This window comes from Miscanthus floridulus, chromosome 3 (genome assembly GCF_019320115.1).
Source record: "Miscanthus floridulus cultivar M001 chromosome 3, ASM1932011v1, whole genome shotgun sequence".
In the NCBI taxonomy this organism is placed as follows: Eukaryota; Viridiplantae; Streptophyta; class Magnoliopsida; order Poales; family Poaceae; genus Miscanthus; species Miscanthus floridulus.
Window position 1 is genome coordinate 12,919,547 of NC_089582.1, and position 19,952 is coordinate 12,939,498.

The 19,952-nt window shown below is 43.0% G+C and overlaps 1 pseudogene; it reads left to right on the plus strand.

The window, feature by feature from the left end:
- The first annotated feature begins 4,547 nt into the window (after window positions 1-4,547).
- Window positions 4,548-18,908, plus strand: LOC136543179 (CRM-domain containing factor CFM3, chloroplastic/mitochondrial-like; annotated as a pseudogene).
- Window positions 18,909-19,952: the final 1,044 nt, after the last annotated feature.

The following is a 19,952-nucleotide window of genomic DNA, read 5'->3' on the forward strand; positions in this document are numbered from 1 at the left end:
GGAGTAAAATTTTTTACCTTATTTGCGCAATATTACTCCAAATCTAAAATAGACAAACTAAACTCTGTACTTTATTTTGTCGCCAGGAGTAAAATGGTCATTCTACTCCTAACTAAACACCGTTAAGTGCATGAAATGGAGGGAATGCCATATAGGTAGGGATGAAAACGGATCGGATACGAACGGATATCACTCATATTATATTTGTTTTCATATTTCTGTTCGGATTCGGATTCGGACACGGATAGCGTTCGGATACATATACGAATATGGATTGACTCGGTTACGGATACGAATAATGAGTATCGAATACGGTATGAATCGGATTCGGAGAAGGTCGGATACAAATATCTATTCGGATATTGAGTAAAAGCAGCATATATATATATATCATACGTGCGCAAACCATTACACCACTCTATGAGTCCATAATCCATCTAGATTAAGCCGAAAGACTAAAGAGTAAAGCAACAAATAAGATAAAGATACAGATACATCATACATCAAACATCATACAAGCACCAATCTTCGCGGCATGAGTAGAAATAGCCAAACTCATGGCTTCATGGGTCTCATGGAGTCATGGTCATGGATTCAAGATCTACAATCCTTGTATAGGCCATTTTTTTCATTTGAGAAAGTTTGAACAAAATGTAGTTCAAATTTCACAAGTGTGTGACATAGTTTTAGAAAGTCTGTATGAGATTCAAGAATTTGTGACTAGTGTTTGATAAAACTTTCTCAAATGGGAAAATGAGCTATGTAACAATTGTAGATCTTGCTGAGATGATCAAACTTGGTATTCAGAGTTTTTTCATCTGAGGTCATTTAGTGTCTCATTTGAGCAAGTTTGACCAAGTCAAATTTGGTCAAATGAAAAAACAACACTTTGACTCTAGTATTATGAACTCTCAATGACTTCAAATTGAAAAGTTTTGAATACCAAGTTTGTTCAACTCATCAAGATCTACAATTGTTGTTTTGGTCAACTTTCCATTTGAGATAGTTTGGACAGTTCAAATTTGTGATTTTTAAATTTCAATGCTTACAAACTAGTTTTTGGAACCCTAGATTGTCTCAAATTGAAAAGTTTTGAATACCAAGTTTGTTCAGCTCATCAAGATCTACAATCCTTATATAGGCTATTTTTTCATTTGAGAAAGTTTGAATAAAATGTAGTTCAAATTTTACAAGTGTGTGACATAGTTTCAGAAAGTCTATATGAAATTCAAGAATTTGTGACTAGTGTTTGATAAAACTTTCTCAAATGGAAAAATGAGCTATGTAACAATTGTATATCTTGCTGAGACGATCAAACTTGGTATTCAGAGTTTTTTCATCTGAGGTCATTTAGTGTCTCATTTGAGCAAGTTTGACCAAGTCAAATTTGGTCAAATGAAAAAACAACACTTTGACTCTAGTATTATGAACTCTAAATGACTTCAAATTGAAAAGTTTTGAATACCAAGTTTGTTCAACTCATCAATATCTACAATTCTTGTTTTGGTCAACTTTCCATTTGAGATAGTTTGGACGGTTCAAATTTGTGATTTTTAAATTTTGATGCTTACAAACTAGTTTTCGGAACCCTAGATTGTCTCAAATTGAAAAGTTTTGAATACCAAGTTTGTTCATCTCATCAAGATCTACAATCCTTATATAGGCTATTTTTTCATTTGAGAAAGTTTGAACAAAATATAGTTCAAAATTTACAAGTGTGTGACATAGTTTCAGAAAGTCTATATGAGATTGAAGAATTTGTGACTAGTGTTTGATAAAACTTTCTCAAATGGGAAAATGAGTTATGTAACAATTGTATATCTTGCTGAGACGATCAAACTTGGTATTCAGAGTTTTTTCATCTGAGGTCATTTAGTGTCTCATTTGAGCAAGTTTGACCAAGTCAAATTTGGTCAAATGAAAAAACAACACTTTGACTCTAGTATTATGAACTCTAAATGACTTCAAATTGAAAAGTTTTGAATACCAAGTTTGTTCAACTCATCAATATCTACAATTCTTGTTTTGGTCAACTTTCCATTTGAGATAGTTTGGACGGTTCAAATTTGTGATTTTTAAATTTTGATGCTTACAAACTAGTTTTCGGAACCCTAGATTGTCTCAAATTGAAAAGTTTTGAATACCAAGTTTGTTCAGCTCATCAAGATCTACAATCCTTATATAGGCTATTTTTTCATTTGAGAAAGTTTGAACAAAATGTAGTTCAAAATTTACAAGTGTGCGACATAGTTTCAGAAAGTCTATATGAGATTGAAGAATTTGTGACTAGTGTTTGATAAAACTTTCTCAAATGGGAAAATGAGCTATGTAACAATTGTATATCTTGCTGAGACGATCAAACTTGGTATTCAGAGTTTTTTCATCTGAGGTCATTTAGTGTCTCATTTGAGCAAGTTTGACCAAGTCAAATTTGGTCAAATGAAAAAACAACACTTTGACTCTAGTATTATGAACTATAAATGACTTTAAATTGAAAAGTTTTGAATACCAAGTTTGTTCAACTCATCAAGATCTACAATTGTTGTTTTGGTCAACTTTCCATTTGAGATAGTTTGGATGGTTCAAATTTGTGATTTTTAAATTTTGACGCCTATAAACTAGTTTTTTCTATTTGAGAAAGTTTGGACGGTTTAAATTTTGAAGCACTAAATGATTTCAAACGAAAAAGTTGTAAACAACAAAGTTTCATAACTTTTTGAGATCTACAATTTTTATTTTGATCATTTCTCCATCCAAGGTCGTTTGAATAATATCCGGATAATATCCGTTTTTAAATATCCGGATATATCCGATACTTAACCGGATTATCCGATATCCGCCGGATATCGATGATATTACATCCGTATTTGATATCCGCCTAAGATATCCGTTTTAGTATCCGTATCCGAAAAAAATTACGGATATCCGAGTAACTATCCAGATAAGTGTTCATATTTGTTCGGTCGAACGGACGGTCGAATAAATATCCGTACCGTTTTCATCCATACATATAGGGAAGGAATTTTCGTTTTCGGGCCTTGTATGTAAGTTAAAAAAAATAAGGCCATGGAAAAAGACACATTTTTTGAAGGCCATACATGTAAATATTTCAAGTATATATGGGGACCACGAGTGTCGAGCTAACCTGGGCCGGGTCCATAGTCTGCACCTTCTCGGCTTGGCTCAACATGTTGCTGCCATTTTCACGACTTCTTTTACCATTCTTATTTTTTTCACGATCGGGACTGAGCCCTGTTTTTTTGTTAAGAGACAGAAAGTTTTAAAAGGTTACAACAGTGTTTTCATTCTTGCTAGCGAGCCACCGGTGAGACCGGAACACTAAACAAGCGAGGCCATTAAAAATATACTATACATCAGTAGAATTGAAAAACTAAGGCTGCCAACCCACAACCTACGCGTTGTCACTGCCGCACCCTTCTTGCACCGCCTACCTGGGAATAGCGCATGCATTGCCTCCTTCACGGGCGATAGCCGCAGAGCGAAGGCTTGCTGAAATTTTTCGAAGGATGCCTGATCGGGGAGCTCGGTGGTGGTTTCGAAGCTAACCTTTTATCATAACCTTCCTCGCCTGGTTTCGGCTCCCTGAACTTATTTTTAGCTTCCAGACGAGCGTTGTGCTGGGGCACAAAATTGTCATCTGTGTCATAGTCGATCACCTTGGTCACCCTCAAACTGGGAGGGGACGTGACGAGGCGCTGTTGCAGTGGCCGTCGGAAGGAGTCGACGAAATCCTTGATGACATCTGCAGCTATGGCCCTGTTCGCTTGTCTTATGAGACGTACTGTTTCAGTGAATAAATATTATTTTTTTCTCATAATAAATCAGCGAACGGTACTGTCAGGCGTAACTTTTCAGGAAAACCCGAACGGGACCTATGTCTGGCATGGCGGTGGCGGCTGACTGGATGGCATCTGGGCCAAAAACCCGGTGACACAAGCATCCCATCAGGGCCATCAATCTCCACAGGGGAGAGGGCAGTAATGGAGAGGTTGAGGCCGTGACAGCATGCATGCAGTCCACAAGCCCAAAACAATCAGCTGTCGGACTTGTGCTCATGGCCTGGCCACCCACTAGGCTTAAGTCCTCCTGAAGGATGGGCCCCAGGAACCCACGAGACCCCGTGGGGGTTCAGGTCATCCCTGGATTCCTTCCATGAGACCATTCCCCCGGAAAAGTCCACCTCGTGCATGGGGTCCAGAGTAGAGGATGCGACCTGACATGGTGAGGACGTCATCCTTAAATCGCCGGCTTGTTTAGTTTACAAAATTTTCGACGAAATAGTACTGTAGCACTTTCATTGTTATTTGGTAATTAGTGTCCAATCATAGTCTAATTAGGCTTAAAAGATTCGTCTCGTGAATTTCGTCTGAACTATGTAGTTAGTTTTATTTTTTATTTATATTTAATGCTTTATGTATGCGTCAAAGATTTGATGTGACGGAGAATCTTAAAAAATTTAGCAAAGTGAAGTGGAACTAATCAGTACCAAATCGACCAACTTTGCCGCAATAGTAGAGTTGGGCGTCATGACCGCAACTCCCGAGTTCACCTCGAACATCTCGCCCGAGGACGACACAGGCGCCCCCAACGAGCGGCGGGAACTCATTGAAGCTGAGCCGCTCGTGAGCAGAGCAGCGATTAGCCTGTTGGACTGGGTGTTGTCCTTGACTCGACGACGACTGTCGAGGCTGCAGCGTCTCGCGCAATGCTTGGATAGGTGTCCGCTGCAGTTGCAGCGAAAGCACCTCAATGGGTCCCGACAGCAGGAAGCAACCTTGTGGTCCCGCACAAGGCACATAAAGCATCACCCACGGAAGTGCGCCATGCTGCGGTGCTCTTCCTTGTTACCTCAACGACCTCACGTGGGTTGAACGACCGCGTAACTCCGGCTGGCCTCGCCGCAGGATGTCCTGCCACCCCCCACCCGTGCACATTCTACTACTATAGATATCATTTGTAGACTATTTGTAGGGACGGTTTAGCCAGCCATCTTTATCAAATTGTCTCTATAAATTATGTATTTATAGGGGTGGTTTTCAGACCGCCCCTACAAATCGATTTGTAGAGGCGGCTGGTGTTATCAGCCGCTCCTATAAATCGATTTGCAGATGTGGCTGTAGTACCAGCCGCCCCTATAATATCTATTTGTAGGGGCGGTTCAGTCTAGAAAAATTCAAATTTACAATTCAAATTCGACCAGAACCGCCCTATTTATTTGCGTGTATTTCCGTGTTCGTGTTGCGAGTGAGTGATCAACGTTCCGAACCACGTTCGCTCAACGTCCCACCGAACGCCCCGCGACCAACTTTCATAACCGCGTTCGCTCAAGCGTATTATATAAACTACAAGCACAAGAGTATTATATAAACTACAATTACAAGTCCAATTCACAAGAATATATACAATCCATCATTAAATAGACATAATTCACAAGGTAAAACCAATATCAAATTCTATACACATTGTTATCAACGGCCTAGAGCTAGCCTTTCCGTCTCACGAAGGTGTTGATACTGAGAATTTCTACCTAAGTCAGACTCTCGGTCATGGTAGGTGCATTTGACGTGTACAATCTGGTCCAATATGAAGTTGCAAAGATTACCGACGAGCTCTAAGAGTTGGTCATCGTATGGGTCTCTTTTTATTTTTTTCTCTTCTTTCCACTACAAGAGAACAAGTTTTGATTTAATATTTTATACCATGTACGAAGTTTTTATACTACGGATGAAGAGGTTCAAACTTACCCTTAAGGGATGTCTCCTGTAGGCACCGGTGTTACTCATCATAGAACATACATAGTACCCACAATGTACACTCCCAGGCTTCTGCTTGGGGCACTATGTGTTTTGCATATAAAAATGTTAAGTAATACTTTTGACAGCCATGTAATGGAGTACTGAAGAAGTAAGTTACACTTACCGCACATAGTATTTTTATAGCTAGCTTTTCCTTCCTTGTTGGATCGTGTCTTCCGTGATATTTAGTGACATAGAACCTTAATGCCCTGTTCGAATTATTTTAGCAAATACAACTTGTTAGTATCCAAAAGTGAACGTTACAATTATGTATATAAACATATAAGCTAATGAGGATTGTCGATATGTATACGTCTTGAGAATCGATATGAAGTCTTTGTATGTCACCGGGTCCCTATCTATTGAATCAAAGACCCATGCCATGCTCCTTCCGACATCGACGCCTATACAAATCCAGTGGTTGTTGCATTAATTTAATCATAGAACTAGATAAGCTCTTTTGCATCGAATAAAATATATCGAACAAAGCTTTAAGTATAGAGTTTAACTTACTCGAAGTTGTATAGTAGCCATATAGTAGAGTGCTGTTGGAGAATTTTGAAAGCCAGGGCAATGTATGCCGCAACATTAAGGGACTCTTCCCTTAGTTTCGTCGTACGGATATGCTCTTTCTCCCGAATGGTCTTTTCAGCAGCTAGCTCTTTGTTATCCAGTTTCCACTGTTTAGGGTAATTAAAATTTGTTTATGCTATAGCTTGAGGGTCTATATACCCGGCTTTCACACTTGGCATTTGTTTTATAATGTGCACTTGCATTCTACAAATCACGGCGTGGGTTAGTTACAACAAAATTCAAAGATTACATTCATATCATATCGGGAGGACAAGGACTTACAGGCACCACGTGCGAATTAGATTCATCTCCATTGCTCCCAGGTGAAAGCATGTCTGCATGTCATTGAAGTCAAAGATAATTTTTCCGGCCGGGCTTCCAAATGTGCTGGTGGGGAAGCATGCTTATATGAGGTCTATGCTCATTGGGAGAACACGCAAGTACCAATCATGGAACCTTCTCATTCCAAGTGGTAGGCGCTGGATGTCTCGATTTTGTAGGAAGGGCTTGCCTCTTTCATATGTTTTCGGGCAATCCTTTGACCATTTGATGGCATCAACATTTAGATATTGCTTTGCTATTTGGTAGAGTTTGCTAGTGACAGCCTCATCAGAAAGCCCGTGATGAGACTTTTTTAACTTGGTTCTCAGGCTTGAACTGGTCATGGGAATACCACTTGGACACCGATGAGACGTCTTTCATCGAAACATAAATTGATCTTATGGTGATTGGATGCTTCTTTCGAAGTTCCCATTCAGGCACATCCTCATCTTCTTGTGCATCACCTTCTTCAGGAGGCACTCATTGTTCATGTATCGGCTGTGCTTGTTGAGAAGACTGTGGCATCTCATCATGCACTTGCTCGGTACGAGCTAGAGAAGGTTGTGGCTTATTAGGCACATGCTCGCTAGGAGGTGGGGAAGAATGTGGCATCTTAGGAATGTGGTGGTCATGAGACGGTGAAAATATCTCCCCGACCTCAACAACTCGCTCCAAATTTAGGAGAGGGGGATGCGGCGAAGAAGCAGTCAATATAATGTCCCGTTTGTGCCAGAGGATGAACTGCCCCATTACGTCTCCAAGTAACACTAGCCCCTCGAGAGTTGCGTAGTCTATCCTCCACTGCATGAAGTCGGGCTTCATAGTATGCACCTCGATCCTAGTGTAGTCCGATGGTATCTTATTATTGTGGTGTAAGCCACCGAGAGAATGTGCCACACCCATTGCCATCTCCATCACAATGTTCTGCTGGCCGCTGAGAAACACCAAGGTGCAACTAGCTGGTTCCTGTATGCGATCGACGGGGGTTGTGGCTGCAGTGGAACGTTGGCTGCTAGGAACTTTTGGAGGGCTGCCAACTAATGCCAGTTCTCGCAGCGGCGTCATTAATATCCGTGGCTCCATAGAGAGTCCTTGCTCATCCAGCGCCTTCGCAACTAGAGCCTTCACTTGGAGCTCAAGATTACTCTCCCACTCTCTGCCATGTTTATTGTACATATGCCTGTCCTCTTCGAATCCTTGCTTCCAGGTCATCCTTTTCCCTAGCCCCCTGGTGCGGCCTGTGTGCTCCTTGTTTCCCAAGCCAAGGCTAAGCTCATCCCTCTCTCTAGAAGGATTGAATGAGCCTTTCTCCTTGTCTTCAACATATTTCAGTATCCTTGATACTGCCTCTTGGGTCTCTAGCTTATCAAACTTAAGATTACCGCCGGATGATTCTATACTCCTCGTATATATCCAATTCCTTGAGCGTACCTTCAAATTCATCACATCAATATTCCCAGCAGTTGCGGCCTCTTCGTCCATCTTCCTAAACTGCTCTTCCTTGGCATAGTAGCCACCGAGGCCTAGATGATGGTGGTGTTTGTTCCTCTTCGCCACCTCGGTGTTATGGGCACTAAGCTTCAATGCCTTCGATGAAGTCTTCTGAGCCACGAGCTCCTCCCATTGACTAGGAGTTATGTTGTCGAACTCGTTGAAGGGAATTAACCCCTTTTGGATATACTTCTTGTTGAGCTCTGACCTCCAATGTCGGAATGACTCTCCCATCATTCTGAAAGTATTTTTTTACCAATTCATGCTTATCCTCCAAAAATCTAAAATTAAGCTTCAGCTGCCTATCCCATAGTTCATCCTTTTTCTTCTCTGGTACCTCTTTCCAGTTAGGGATTGCTAGGTTCAATTTATCTCTAACTAGGGCCCCGATCGCATTACGGAATTGTCCACTTAATTCTTTCGGCTCAAGGATCTCCCCTGCTGGCCCAACCTCCGTTATCACATAGCATGCCTTATCTAGATATTGATTTGCTTTTCTATCCCCTCGTTTCCTCTTAGGCTTGGTAGTCGTAGTTGTGTCTTGAGGTTGTGGAGCAGAGGCCTCAATGTCCATCTCTGTGGCTGTTGCCTCTGCTCTCCTTTCCTCTAGTCCGTCTTGTCCAGCGAGATGTCACGGACATCGACGTCGTCTTTTCTAAGTTTTAGGAGGGACCTGTATATACGATAGGTCAAAGTGTTAGCAGAGGTAACACAGCCAAAGCTTTAGCAAAATTTACAAGCTAAGGCGTTATCCCTACCTCCTCATTCGAGTCAAAATCCTTGTCAAAATCTTCCTCTGTTGGTCTCCTTCTGGCTTCACGTGGGAAAGGATCCTCGGGACTTACATATCCCTCTTCTGAGTCATCATCATAATCATCCTCTTCTTCTTTGCCTTCAACAGCCTCTCCTACTCTTCCTTCTGCTCCCCCTTCCTCCTCATCACACTGCTCTTGAGTAAGCATCACTTCTAGATCATTTTCTAACTTGTTATTTAACTGCTCCTGAGTAAGATAGTCATCTAGTGCTTGCTCCTCATAGGTTGGCTGCTCATAATGATCGGGGCATCGGGCTGCACTGTCTGGTGTCGACGACATTATTTCGCGCTTTGTTCTAATAGATGCAAGAAAGTGTGCTTTAGGTACGTGAGAAGGTATAAGAAATAAAAAAGGTCTATAAACCAAAGTAGTCCTATAAAACAACAATATATCAAAAAAATGAGTAGTAGCAGTAGTAGAGGCCTCAGAAACATGTCAATCATCATTTGATCATGAACTTGGAGCATGAAGGCATCATAACAGAGAAGAGAGGAGAATGTAATGTAGGAGCGGCTGCTAATGATGCCAAGTTCCTTATAAGTTCTTGATCATCAGCTCATATTCCATATAATGTATGGACTTGGATAATTTCATCATCGGCAAAACAAAGGAGAGGATAGGAGAGGAGAGGGGAGATTCGGCAAAACATATGGAGTTGGACAATTTCATCATAAGCAAAAGAGGAGAGAGGAGGTGAGAGTTTGCCAAAAAAAAGGCAGCTACTGGTTGCCAAAAAAAAATAGAGCAGCTGCTGCCAAACATAGAAGTAGTAGAAGTAGTAGACAGAAGACCAGAAGTAGTAGTAGGGAAGTAGTAGACAGAAGTAGTAGGGAAGACAAAAGTAATAGAAGTATTAGACAGTAGTAGTAGGGAAGTAGTAGACAGAAGATAGAAGTAGTAGAAGTTGTATATAGTATTAGTAATGAAGTAGTAGAAGTAGTAGACAGAAGTAGAAGTAGTTGACAGAAGACAGAAGTAGTAGACAGTAGTAGTAAGGAAGTAGTAGAAGTAGTTGACAGAAGTAGAAGTAGTTGACAGAAGATAGAAGTAGAAGTAGTAGACAGTAGTAGTAGGGAAGTAGTAGAAGTAGTAGACAGAAGTAGAAGTAGTTGACATAAGACAGAAGTAGTAGAAGTAGTAACAGTAGTAGTAGGGAAGTAGTAGAAGTAGTTATCATGATAACAGAAAATAGAGTAGTCCAAGAAAATATCACAAATATAGTTAACAGTAGAAACCGACCAATGTGAAAACATAGGAAATCACTTACTGCTATAAGCAAAAGGCAGAAATTAAGAGTATATTTTCTTCTGACAGAATCAACTAAACATTACTTAAGGAATCATTTGTTAAAGCTCAACGAAAACATCCAATACTATAAATGATACAAAGAGAGCACCAAATTACAAGTTGACCTATGATGCACCAGAAAAGGCACAAGTATTCACCAATGACACATATACAGACCCTTTCAAATGTGGCTGACAGACTTGTTTTCAGTATGTACAGATTTAGCAGCATAACTCAGTTAGGTTGTTGAAGTAGAATACCACATAGCTCGTAACTCAGTTACTCTTAGCGAGGGACAGGATACCAATGAGTTGCATCTTGTCAGTGCTTGAAAACTCTATACAATTGATGTTTATGATGTTAATTATCAAGTTCTATCATTCCACTTATTATGGTTCTTTCCCATTGTAGAATTGACTTGAAAACGAGTGCTACATTCTGTTTCTATTATTAAGTTCAGTTGAGAAAAGATACTAGCAAAATCATATTAAGTGTAGGTAATATCATCGAATATTTGGGTACAACTACTATAGTATATTCGGTGTACAATTAGATCTTTGAAAAACACTGTGCTTTTGAAACATTATGAAATGTTCGCAAAAATATTCTATTGTGAATTGAGTTGTGTGCAAAAAAGTAATAAGAAAAGTCTAAGTTGAATATAGTGGCTTTGATTGATTCTCAACTCATCTCTGTTTAGATATTTGATGTGCTTGTCATCTGATATACTTTCTTCCTTTTTTGTGTCTTATAATGGTGGTGATTAGAGAAAAACCGAAGGATTAGTAATATGGAGATTAGGGACTTCTGTTTCTCTGTACAGGGGAGTAGATTATGATGAACCAGAAACCACTAAGGGGTTAAAGAAGAATTCATAGTCTCTTGCTATGAAGTCCCCAATTAAAGGGTCTCCTAATGCTTCCTCACTACCAACTGAGAAAGCAAACAGTGTACAAGATAGCAATGGACCTTTAGTTTCTAATGCTGCGAAAGAGGAAATAGTTGTACAAGCACCAGAAATCAAGTATGAAGATGAAATTGACAAACTATTGGATCAACTTGGCCCAAGATACACTGACTGGCCTGGATCCGACCCGTTACCAGTAGATGTAGATTTACTTCCTGCAACCGTGCCAGGTTACAAGCCCCCTTTCAGAGTTCTGCCATATGGTGTCTGGCCATCTCTTAGCCGAATGGACACTACCAATTTACGCCATCTTGCCCGGGGACTACCTCCTCACTTTGCTCTCGGTAACTTCTGTTATGCACTTATGCTTTAGTTAAACTATGAACTTGTCGATCCATTGTACTATCTTATATTAATTTCACCCTTACTAATGGATGTTAGGACGAAGCAGACAACTCCAAGGCTTAGCTAATGCTATGGTAAAGTTGTGGGAGAAAAGTTCTATTGCTAAAGTTGCTTTGAAGAGAGGAGTACAGCTTACCACCAGTAAGACAATGGCTGAAGATATTAAAGTAAGTAAACAAAGTGTCTCTTATTAGATTTGTACAATTTGGGTAGCATATGTAAATATTTGTATCCTAGTTAGAAATGTTAATTGATCACTAGCAACAACACAATACATATTCGAAGTCCTTCTAGGTTTTCTTTTGCAACTGTCATTTTCATCCATTTTCTGCAGCTTGAAGTTTGTATTAAATGAGCATTAATGCTACCTATGTACTGATTTGGGCTCTTGATCAATAAAAAATGTTGGCTGATTTTGCATGAAAAATTCATAGTTTCTATGAAAGATTAAATCGATGAGAGTTGTGGTCCTGTGGAACATAGATTACGAACCAAAATGTTAATGTTTACATTTTGGCTCCCTGTTATAGAGAACAATCTGCTACTTGAAGCGACCTGATTTCCACGAAGGGAAATCCACAGAGTCGAAGTGTAATAAGATCGTTGTAGATCATATTACCCAAATTCCAGTCGAATACCACATCCATACAACGATAATTTCAGAGTACAAATAGTGCAGAGTTACATAAATTATTACATCGCCGCTTTGGCGGAATCAAAAGTAGCATTCATTCAGAACAGCTTGAAGATATGATCGCCAAACTCGAGCGTAGGCACGAACCCCTCATCCGTCAAACTCCTCGGAGCTATACTCCTCAGCAGAACCTGTGTGCCAAAATTTATCAGTACGATTTGTACTGGCCACTCCCACCCTATGAGCATTGCTTTGTGGAAATTGGATGCAAGTTGGATATAATCAAAAGGAACCTATAAGGCTGGGGTTTCCTATGTATTAGCATATCAAGTATATAATAACAATTGATCAAGTTTTAACACCATTCCCACACCCATTCCACCCCATTTCCGTCCAGAGCCAGGTTTCAATCCTGGGATCGATATACCATCATCTCCACATCATCACCATACCATCTCTCAGTCGATAGGCCAACTCCCTCTTGGCACTGTCTCAAGGCCCGTAGCCCCTGGCTATGACAGACACTCTCTCACGGGGAAAGAAGAGAAGGACTCATCTCACTATCTTGTTTAAGCGAAACCCAGGAAAGGTCCATAGCCGACAAGTCGGCACATGTATCGATCGATCAACCATACACTCTGCAGAGGTTTTACATAACCACAAGATCCGCCTTCCTCGCTGACCGTCGTCAACTAGGCTGATTCCAGCCGCTTGCTAGCCTAGGATAAAGCCACTCTACCATTCAGCCCTGGTACACCCCAAGTCTAGTCTGGGGTGGCTAAAACTGTGAGTCATGAGCCAGGTCCACAAGGTCTCCATGAAGTCTCGGAAGGGTGTGGGGGAAATCCTCCATGCCCCGTACCTCCCTCACACTGTCCGCTATCAACCTAGCAGTAGTGGCAATATCCTACCAAGTAGTCCGGCCGTCCCGCACCATATAGGGCGAGTGGTACGTAAGGCTTCCCGGTGAATCTGAGTACTAGTAAGTCCTTAGGGGTGACCGAGCCAAAATGTCTTCATCAGGGTTTCCATTTACCGTGCCACCACAGCACCTCCACCCCGGGCTCCACCCATCACAGGTTCACACCCAGGACCACCTCATATACCATTTACCCACCACAGGTATCTATTCCAGGGGTGCCCAGGTAGCACCCCACGGCAAGACTTACCCTAGGCTCGTCGTATACTCCAACTTGGTCGACACAACCCTCACCCTCCACACACCCAAGTCACACACGCAGCACTCTCCCCATAGTCCAGTTAACACCAGTTTCCACCACGCATTTAATGTAGTATAAGCGTAGTAGAAATATAAGCAATGAAATATAGCAGTAAGCGTGTGTCTAGCCTAATAGCAGGGTATGCAGGGGTAAGGTTGTGTCAAGGTAGAGGCCATCAAGTAAGCATACTACCATGCAAGTCCTATCACAGTGTGATTACATCAATAAAGTAAAGCAATAGCAGTTCTATATTAGCCATGCGTAATAGGTGCTACGAGATTGGGTGGGATGTGGTACCTTCAGTGTAGTCGTCTCCGTACTCCTCACGGTACTCACGATCCTTGTCCGTCTGATTCTCCTCTGAGTCTGTATATGATCGCATTATAGTCGTGTTAGCGACGTCTATAGAATAGCACAAAGAAGCAATGGAAATTCAAAAGAGCCAAATGCACTCAAACATGGGTTCATTGCGTAGAGCTCGATTTTAGATGAATTTTGGTCCTAGTTTCATATTTTTCTGAGGTCGTATGAATTAGTTATGAATTTCCGAAGATTAATTCATCTCTGAAAATGGAAAAAGGCCGAATTAATGCTGGGCTGACACGTGTCACGCTGTGACTGTTCCACGTGGTATGCTGACGTCAGCATGATATCAGTATGACGTCAGCATCTCGGTTCCGAGCTGACAGGTGGGGTCCAGCTGACGTCAGCATGACGTCATCAGTTCCGACAGGTGGGGCCAGAGGCTCTTGGGTCACTGACATGTGGGTCCGATCAAAGTCATAGTCAAGTCAACGGGCGAGTTAACGGTCAACGGTCAGGGTCACTGACATGTGGGTCCAGGGCTGCTGACGTCAGCAGCTGATGTCATCGTGACGTCAGCATGATGTCACCCCGGCTGTGTTGGCTTCTGACGTGTGGGTCCCGCATGACGTCAGCATGACGTCACCATCTGACATGTGGGTCCAGAGTGTCTGTGCCACTGACATGTGGGGCTAGGTCAACAGTCAATATTGACCGGTCAACGGTCAATACGGGCCGGGTTCAAACTGGGCCTAGACAGGGCTGGATTTGGGCCGGGCTTTGGCCCGCCACGTGGCATGCTATGGCACTGCCACGTCACGTCCTTGGGCCTCTACTGGGCTCCGTCCACAGCTCAGCCCACACCGCGTGGCTCACGGTGGACCAGCGTTCATGGTCCATGGACCGTAGGCTGGGTCCTCGGTGGACCGAGTCCACCCTTCATCTCCTCCGTTGCGGTCTTCGTGAACCGGGTGCACGTGCGTGTGTGACCGGCGAGGAAGAATCCTCCGTTTCCTCCCTGGCGTGCTCCCGCCGGTGATGTGCTCTCCGACGAGTTCCCGCAACGGCTCAGGCATCCAATTGAGGTGGGGAAAAGCCTTCCTGTGCCATGGTGACTGCAACGGTGGGGTCGGGGCGATGGATAGGGCTTCCTAGGTCACTGGCGTGCGGGGGTGGCGCGGGTGCAGCGGCATAGGCTGGGTCTGTGGGGCGCGTGAGCGTCATGATGCTCCAGCGGGCATGTCGGGCAGGTCGAAGGGTCTTCTGGAGCCCCCAGTAGCTTTGGCCACGGTGGCGGCTTGATTCGGCCATGGCGAAGGTCTGGTGGTGGTCTGGTGCTCGTGGCCAAGGCACTGTGGCTGGCTATCGATGACTCGGTCTACGCGGCTATTCTCCAGACGTCACGGCGGTGCTACGACTATGTCCTAGTCTGGCGAGGCGACCGGGTGCGTGAGTGGTGGTGCACGGCATGATGGCGTCATCGTGAGCGTGGCGTGCACGTGCTCTGCTACGGCGTCCCAGGGCTCAGAGGTGGTCGCGGGTGTGCGCGTGAGTGTGCTGTGCTTGTGTACCCAGAGGCCGGAGATGGCCTTGGCCTACGTGCTCACGATATGAGCGCCATGGTCGGAGTAGCAAAGTCCGGCGGCAAGCAGGGGAGAGTCGGGCGCTCACCGTAGGTGCCGTGGAAGATAGGATGGTGATGCAGTGGCGAGTTGTGGCCGTGTAGCTCCGAAAGCAGCGCAGTGCAGTGCAGTGCAGCGCAGCGTCGACGTGCTTGATGGGGGTGACGTCCTCTGCTCCGGCGACACCGGCGGCGTCGGACACTCCTTCTTCTCCCTCTATCCCTCTTCTCTCTTATCTCGGGTGTGCTGTGGACGGCCACCAAGTGGCGGTGGGGCGATGGGAGAGCTCTAGGGCTCCCGGGGCCGAGGCTTTATAGCCGAAGCTCGGCCATGGAGCTCGGTGAACGGCGGATGGAGATCGAGGGCGATCGGAGGCGCGTGCTTGCATCCAACGGCCCCCGCGTGGTTGCGTGGGCGCGGCGCCAAGGGGACAAGGCCATGCCCCGGGCGTGATCCCCTGGCCCGCTCCTGCCAGCGCTATCGGGGCTTGGTCGGAGGCGTGAGCGGCGTGGGGGAGGAAGACGACACTGTGGATGGGGGTGGCTGACATGCGGGGCCAAGTGGCAGCGGCAGCAAGGGAAAGCGGGGAGGCGCGCGGGTGTGGGCGACGCGCGCTGGGCTGCTTGCTGGGCTGGCCGTGCGAGTTTTGCCGGCCTGCTGCTGCGCGCGCAGGCGGGGCTGCTTGCTGGGCTGCTGCGCGCTGGCGGGCCGAGAGGCTTCTTCTTCTTTTCTTTTTCCTTTTTCTGTTTTCTTTTTCTTCTTCTTTATTTTGAATTCAAATTTGGTTTGAAATTTTGAATTCCAAATTGGTGTACCTTATTCATTGGAGTTTTAGGTATGAGGCCCACAACATTCTTTTATATATATTAGGAACTTTATTTAGCTATTTTGTATAACAAAAATAGGGGTAGTTTTGTTATACAAAAAAATAGGATTAGTTTTCCCTTTAAGCAATTATTCTTTGGTTTGAGTGATAACTACTTTATGGTTTATTTCTTTAAAGGTGTTGTTAGACATTACATAAAACAAATGAAAATCCAATCACTATTTGAGTTGACAATGTATGCTATGTCTCATTTGTCAGTATTTGAATAAACATGATAACCAATGACATGGCATGCTCATGAAATTGTCTGGTTGGGTTACTTCTAATGCAACACTTAAGGTTGGCTTCTACAATGTCACTCATCATCACATGGGGTTTTGAAGAAAAAATTTTGTAGTTGTGATTTTTGGTGTGTGGATTTTTGGGTTGTTACACTACTGCTGTTTTTCTTTTCACTTATCCATTTGTTCAAGTTTTTAGGTAGGTCTTGTAGTGAACTAATGATTCATAGCTAATGTTTTTTTTCAATCCACATCAGAAATTAACAGGTGGTGTGATGCTTTCAAGGAACAATGAATTTATAGTCTTCTACAGAGGAAAGGATTTCTTGTCCTCAGAACTTGCAGAGGTGCTGTTAGAGAGGGAAAGATTAGCAAAGTCACTTCAAGATGAAGAGGAAGCACGCCGAAAGGCAGCATCTTATTTTTCTTCAAGTGCTGAGACATATGTACAACCTACTGTAGCTGGTACTCTAGGAGAGACTCTAGAGGCTAATTCTAAATATGGAACTAAACTTGATGAGAATCATGCGGACAAAATGACAAGAACTATTGAAGCTGCAAGACATGCTGACCTCGTAAGAAAACTAGAGTGGAAGCTCTCACTTGTAAGTGACCAAGTTTGAATAGTCTAAGTTCACTTCGTTAGATTCTATCTTATCTTCTGGAAACATTTTTTTATATGTGCCTCATGATGTCCAAAATACGTCAAGAACTTATATTTTTCCCCAAAATATGGCAGAGTGCAGATGCATAGTTTTAGTATGACAAGTAGTTTAGGGCATGTTCTTTTCTCTTCTTGTTGGTGTCTCTTGTTGGGTTTTCAATCTAGGCCCCAATTGGCTTGGGACTAAAAGGCTTTGTTGTTGTTGTCATAAGTAATATAGGGTCATGTTGCATCTAAGCTTGTGTGGCTAAATTCTTCTATGCATTGTATCACTGGAAGATGCAAGTTATATGATTTGAATCAAACCAATTTCACTTTATTTATGTACAGGCACAGAAAAAGACGGAGAAAGCTGAAAGGGTACTAGGAAAGGTTGAAACAGCCCTGAGGCCAACTGAAGATTCCAGACCTGAAACAATAACAGATGAAGAGAGGTTCATGTTTCGGAAACTTGGTCTAAGGATGAAGCAGTTCTGCTCCTTGGTAATTCTCTGTCTTTTTCTTTTTTGTGTTGGACTTTTGCACAGTTACTGGGAAACAGTCACAGGACACATATGTCCTATTATATTTTTAGTCTGTTGCTACCTCAGATTGCCTCTCTTCAACCTTCATTTTTTATTCATGGCTTGTGAATTTAAAGATGACAAAAACTCAACAATTTGTTTGGTATGATCTCCATGAAGTTATGATGGAGAAAATTTTCTAAGTGTATTCTGTGATTTCTGTGCACTTGTCTTTTAGTATTCGTCTCTTTGTTGTTAATAGTTTGAAAAGTGACCAATTAATGTCAAAAATTCTGCAGCCACGACCGGAATTTACTTGGGCTGAAAAGACCCTATATGACTCGCCCCCCATCTAAGCATCAGTGTCAACAGAATAACAAATGAAGGAGATCCGAATGCTAAGTATGTAATATACATATATTCATCCTATATTTTCCACCTTTCAGCTTAATAAATAGATACTAGCCTGCAAGCTCACCAGTTCCTAACAAGCAAAACAACAATTTCTTCGTGAGACTCTTAATTTTCCATCACTGGAACCCTAGAATTCACAGCATTCATAAAACAAGCAGATCCAATATTCAGGCCACTCAATTATGTGCATTCTATTTTTAGAGTTAATTCATGGCTTTATTTTGTTCTAAGCAGTAAGATGCAATGATGCATAGAACTTTAGAAAAAAATGAAATTAAATGATGCCTAGCATTCGTATGAAATTAGTATCAATCCAGTATAGCAATTATTAACCCAGCCACTCAAGTACATACAGACACAAGTTAACGACTCGATGGGAAGATAATCAAGCGAGCAAATGTGTCACTCTATATCAATAATGTGTCACTCTCAATCACTATCTGAACTGACATGCTCAAGAATCCACACACACACGTATCCTTAACTGACATGCATACTACTAGCAACTAGCAAGACTAGGAAGGCAAAAGTACGACCCAGATGTATATTGTCGCGTTCAGATCTGGAGCAGATAGCGGAGGCATACCTGGAGCAGAGAGCGGGGGCGTTCAGATCAGCTCGCTTCGCCGAGAAGTCGTGGACTGAGACAGGACGCGGTCGCTGGGGGAGTTCACGCCGCCGGGAAGTCGCAGGGGCCGGGCGAGTCCGCGCCGTCGGGGGAAGTCGCACCGAAGACAGCAGGAGGGGATGGTGCCAGCCCGTCTTCCTCAGCGTCGGGAAGGGGAAGCGGGAGGGGAAGGAGGCAGGCGACCTTCACTGCCGCTGATCCGGCGGCGCGCGTGCACAAGCGTCTACGCAAGAACTGGCGCCCCCAGCGAGCAGGGGATGAGGAGAGACCCGGTGGTGCACGCTGCAAACCCTACCGGTGCGTGAGGGGGAGGGGGCGAGCGAGAGAAGAATTCACGTGCGCTCATGGCCGGGTGCGCAAGGGCCGGCGAGGACGGGGCGCAGCCACCCGGATTGTGAGCTCTCGCGTAGACCCTAGCCGCCGTGGTGGCCGGCCTGGGGAAGGCGGCATTTGGGGTAGGAAGCGTGACGGGTGACAGAGGCTGCCATAGGAGGACGGCGGAGGTGAGAGGAAACAGCGCGAAGAGAGCGATGGCTAGGGCATGGAGATAGTTGGGCAGCCTGGCGGTGTCGGGAGAAAGAAGAGAGCGCCCAACACTTATTCACCCGAGCGCCCGTGGTTTTATACCCAGGACGATTTGTAGGGACGGTTCCTGATCTAGCCGCCCCTACAAATGCATTTATAGGGGCGGTTCCTGATCTAGCCGCCCCTATAAATATTTTCTATTTTATTAAATTATTAATTCTGTATTTTTTATTACAAAAACACAAAGTAAATGTATATAATATTTTATATTATTCTATATATGCACAAATACATATAAAAACAATTGTAGTCATAAAAGTTGTAAACATAACTCAATCTTGTCATGTGACTACAATTTGAATTTTAAAAATTTGAATTTTAAAACTTCGACTACAATTTTAGGACATTAAATGATCTAAAATGAAAATTTTGTAAACATAAAAGTTGTATAACTCATCAACATGTATAACTTTTATTTTGGTCATCTTGTCATGTGACTTTGTTTGAACGATTCAAAATTTAAAATTCAAATAATTTCAACTTAAAACTATATTTTGAAAGAGTAAATGATTTCAGCTGAAAAACTCGTAAATACCAAAGTTGTAGAACTTATCAATATCTACAACTTTTATTTTGATCATCTTTTAATTTGACCAAATTTGAACAGTTAAAATTTTGAATTTCAATAAATGGCAACTTCAAACAAGATTTTGAAAC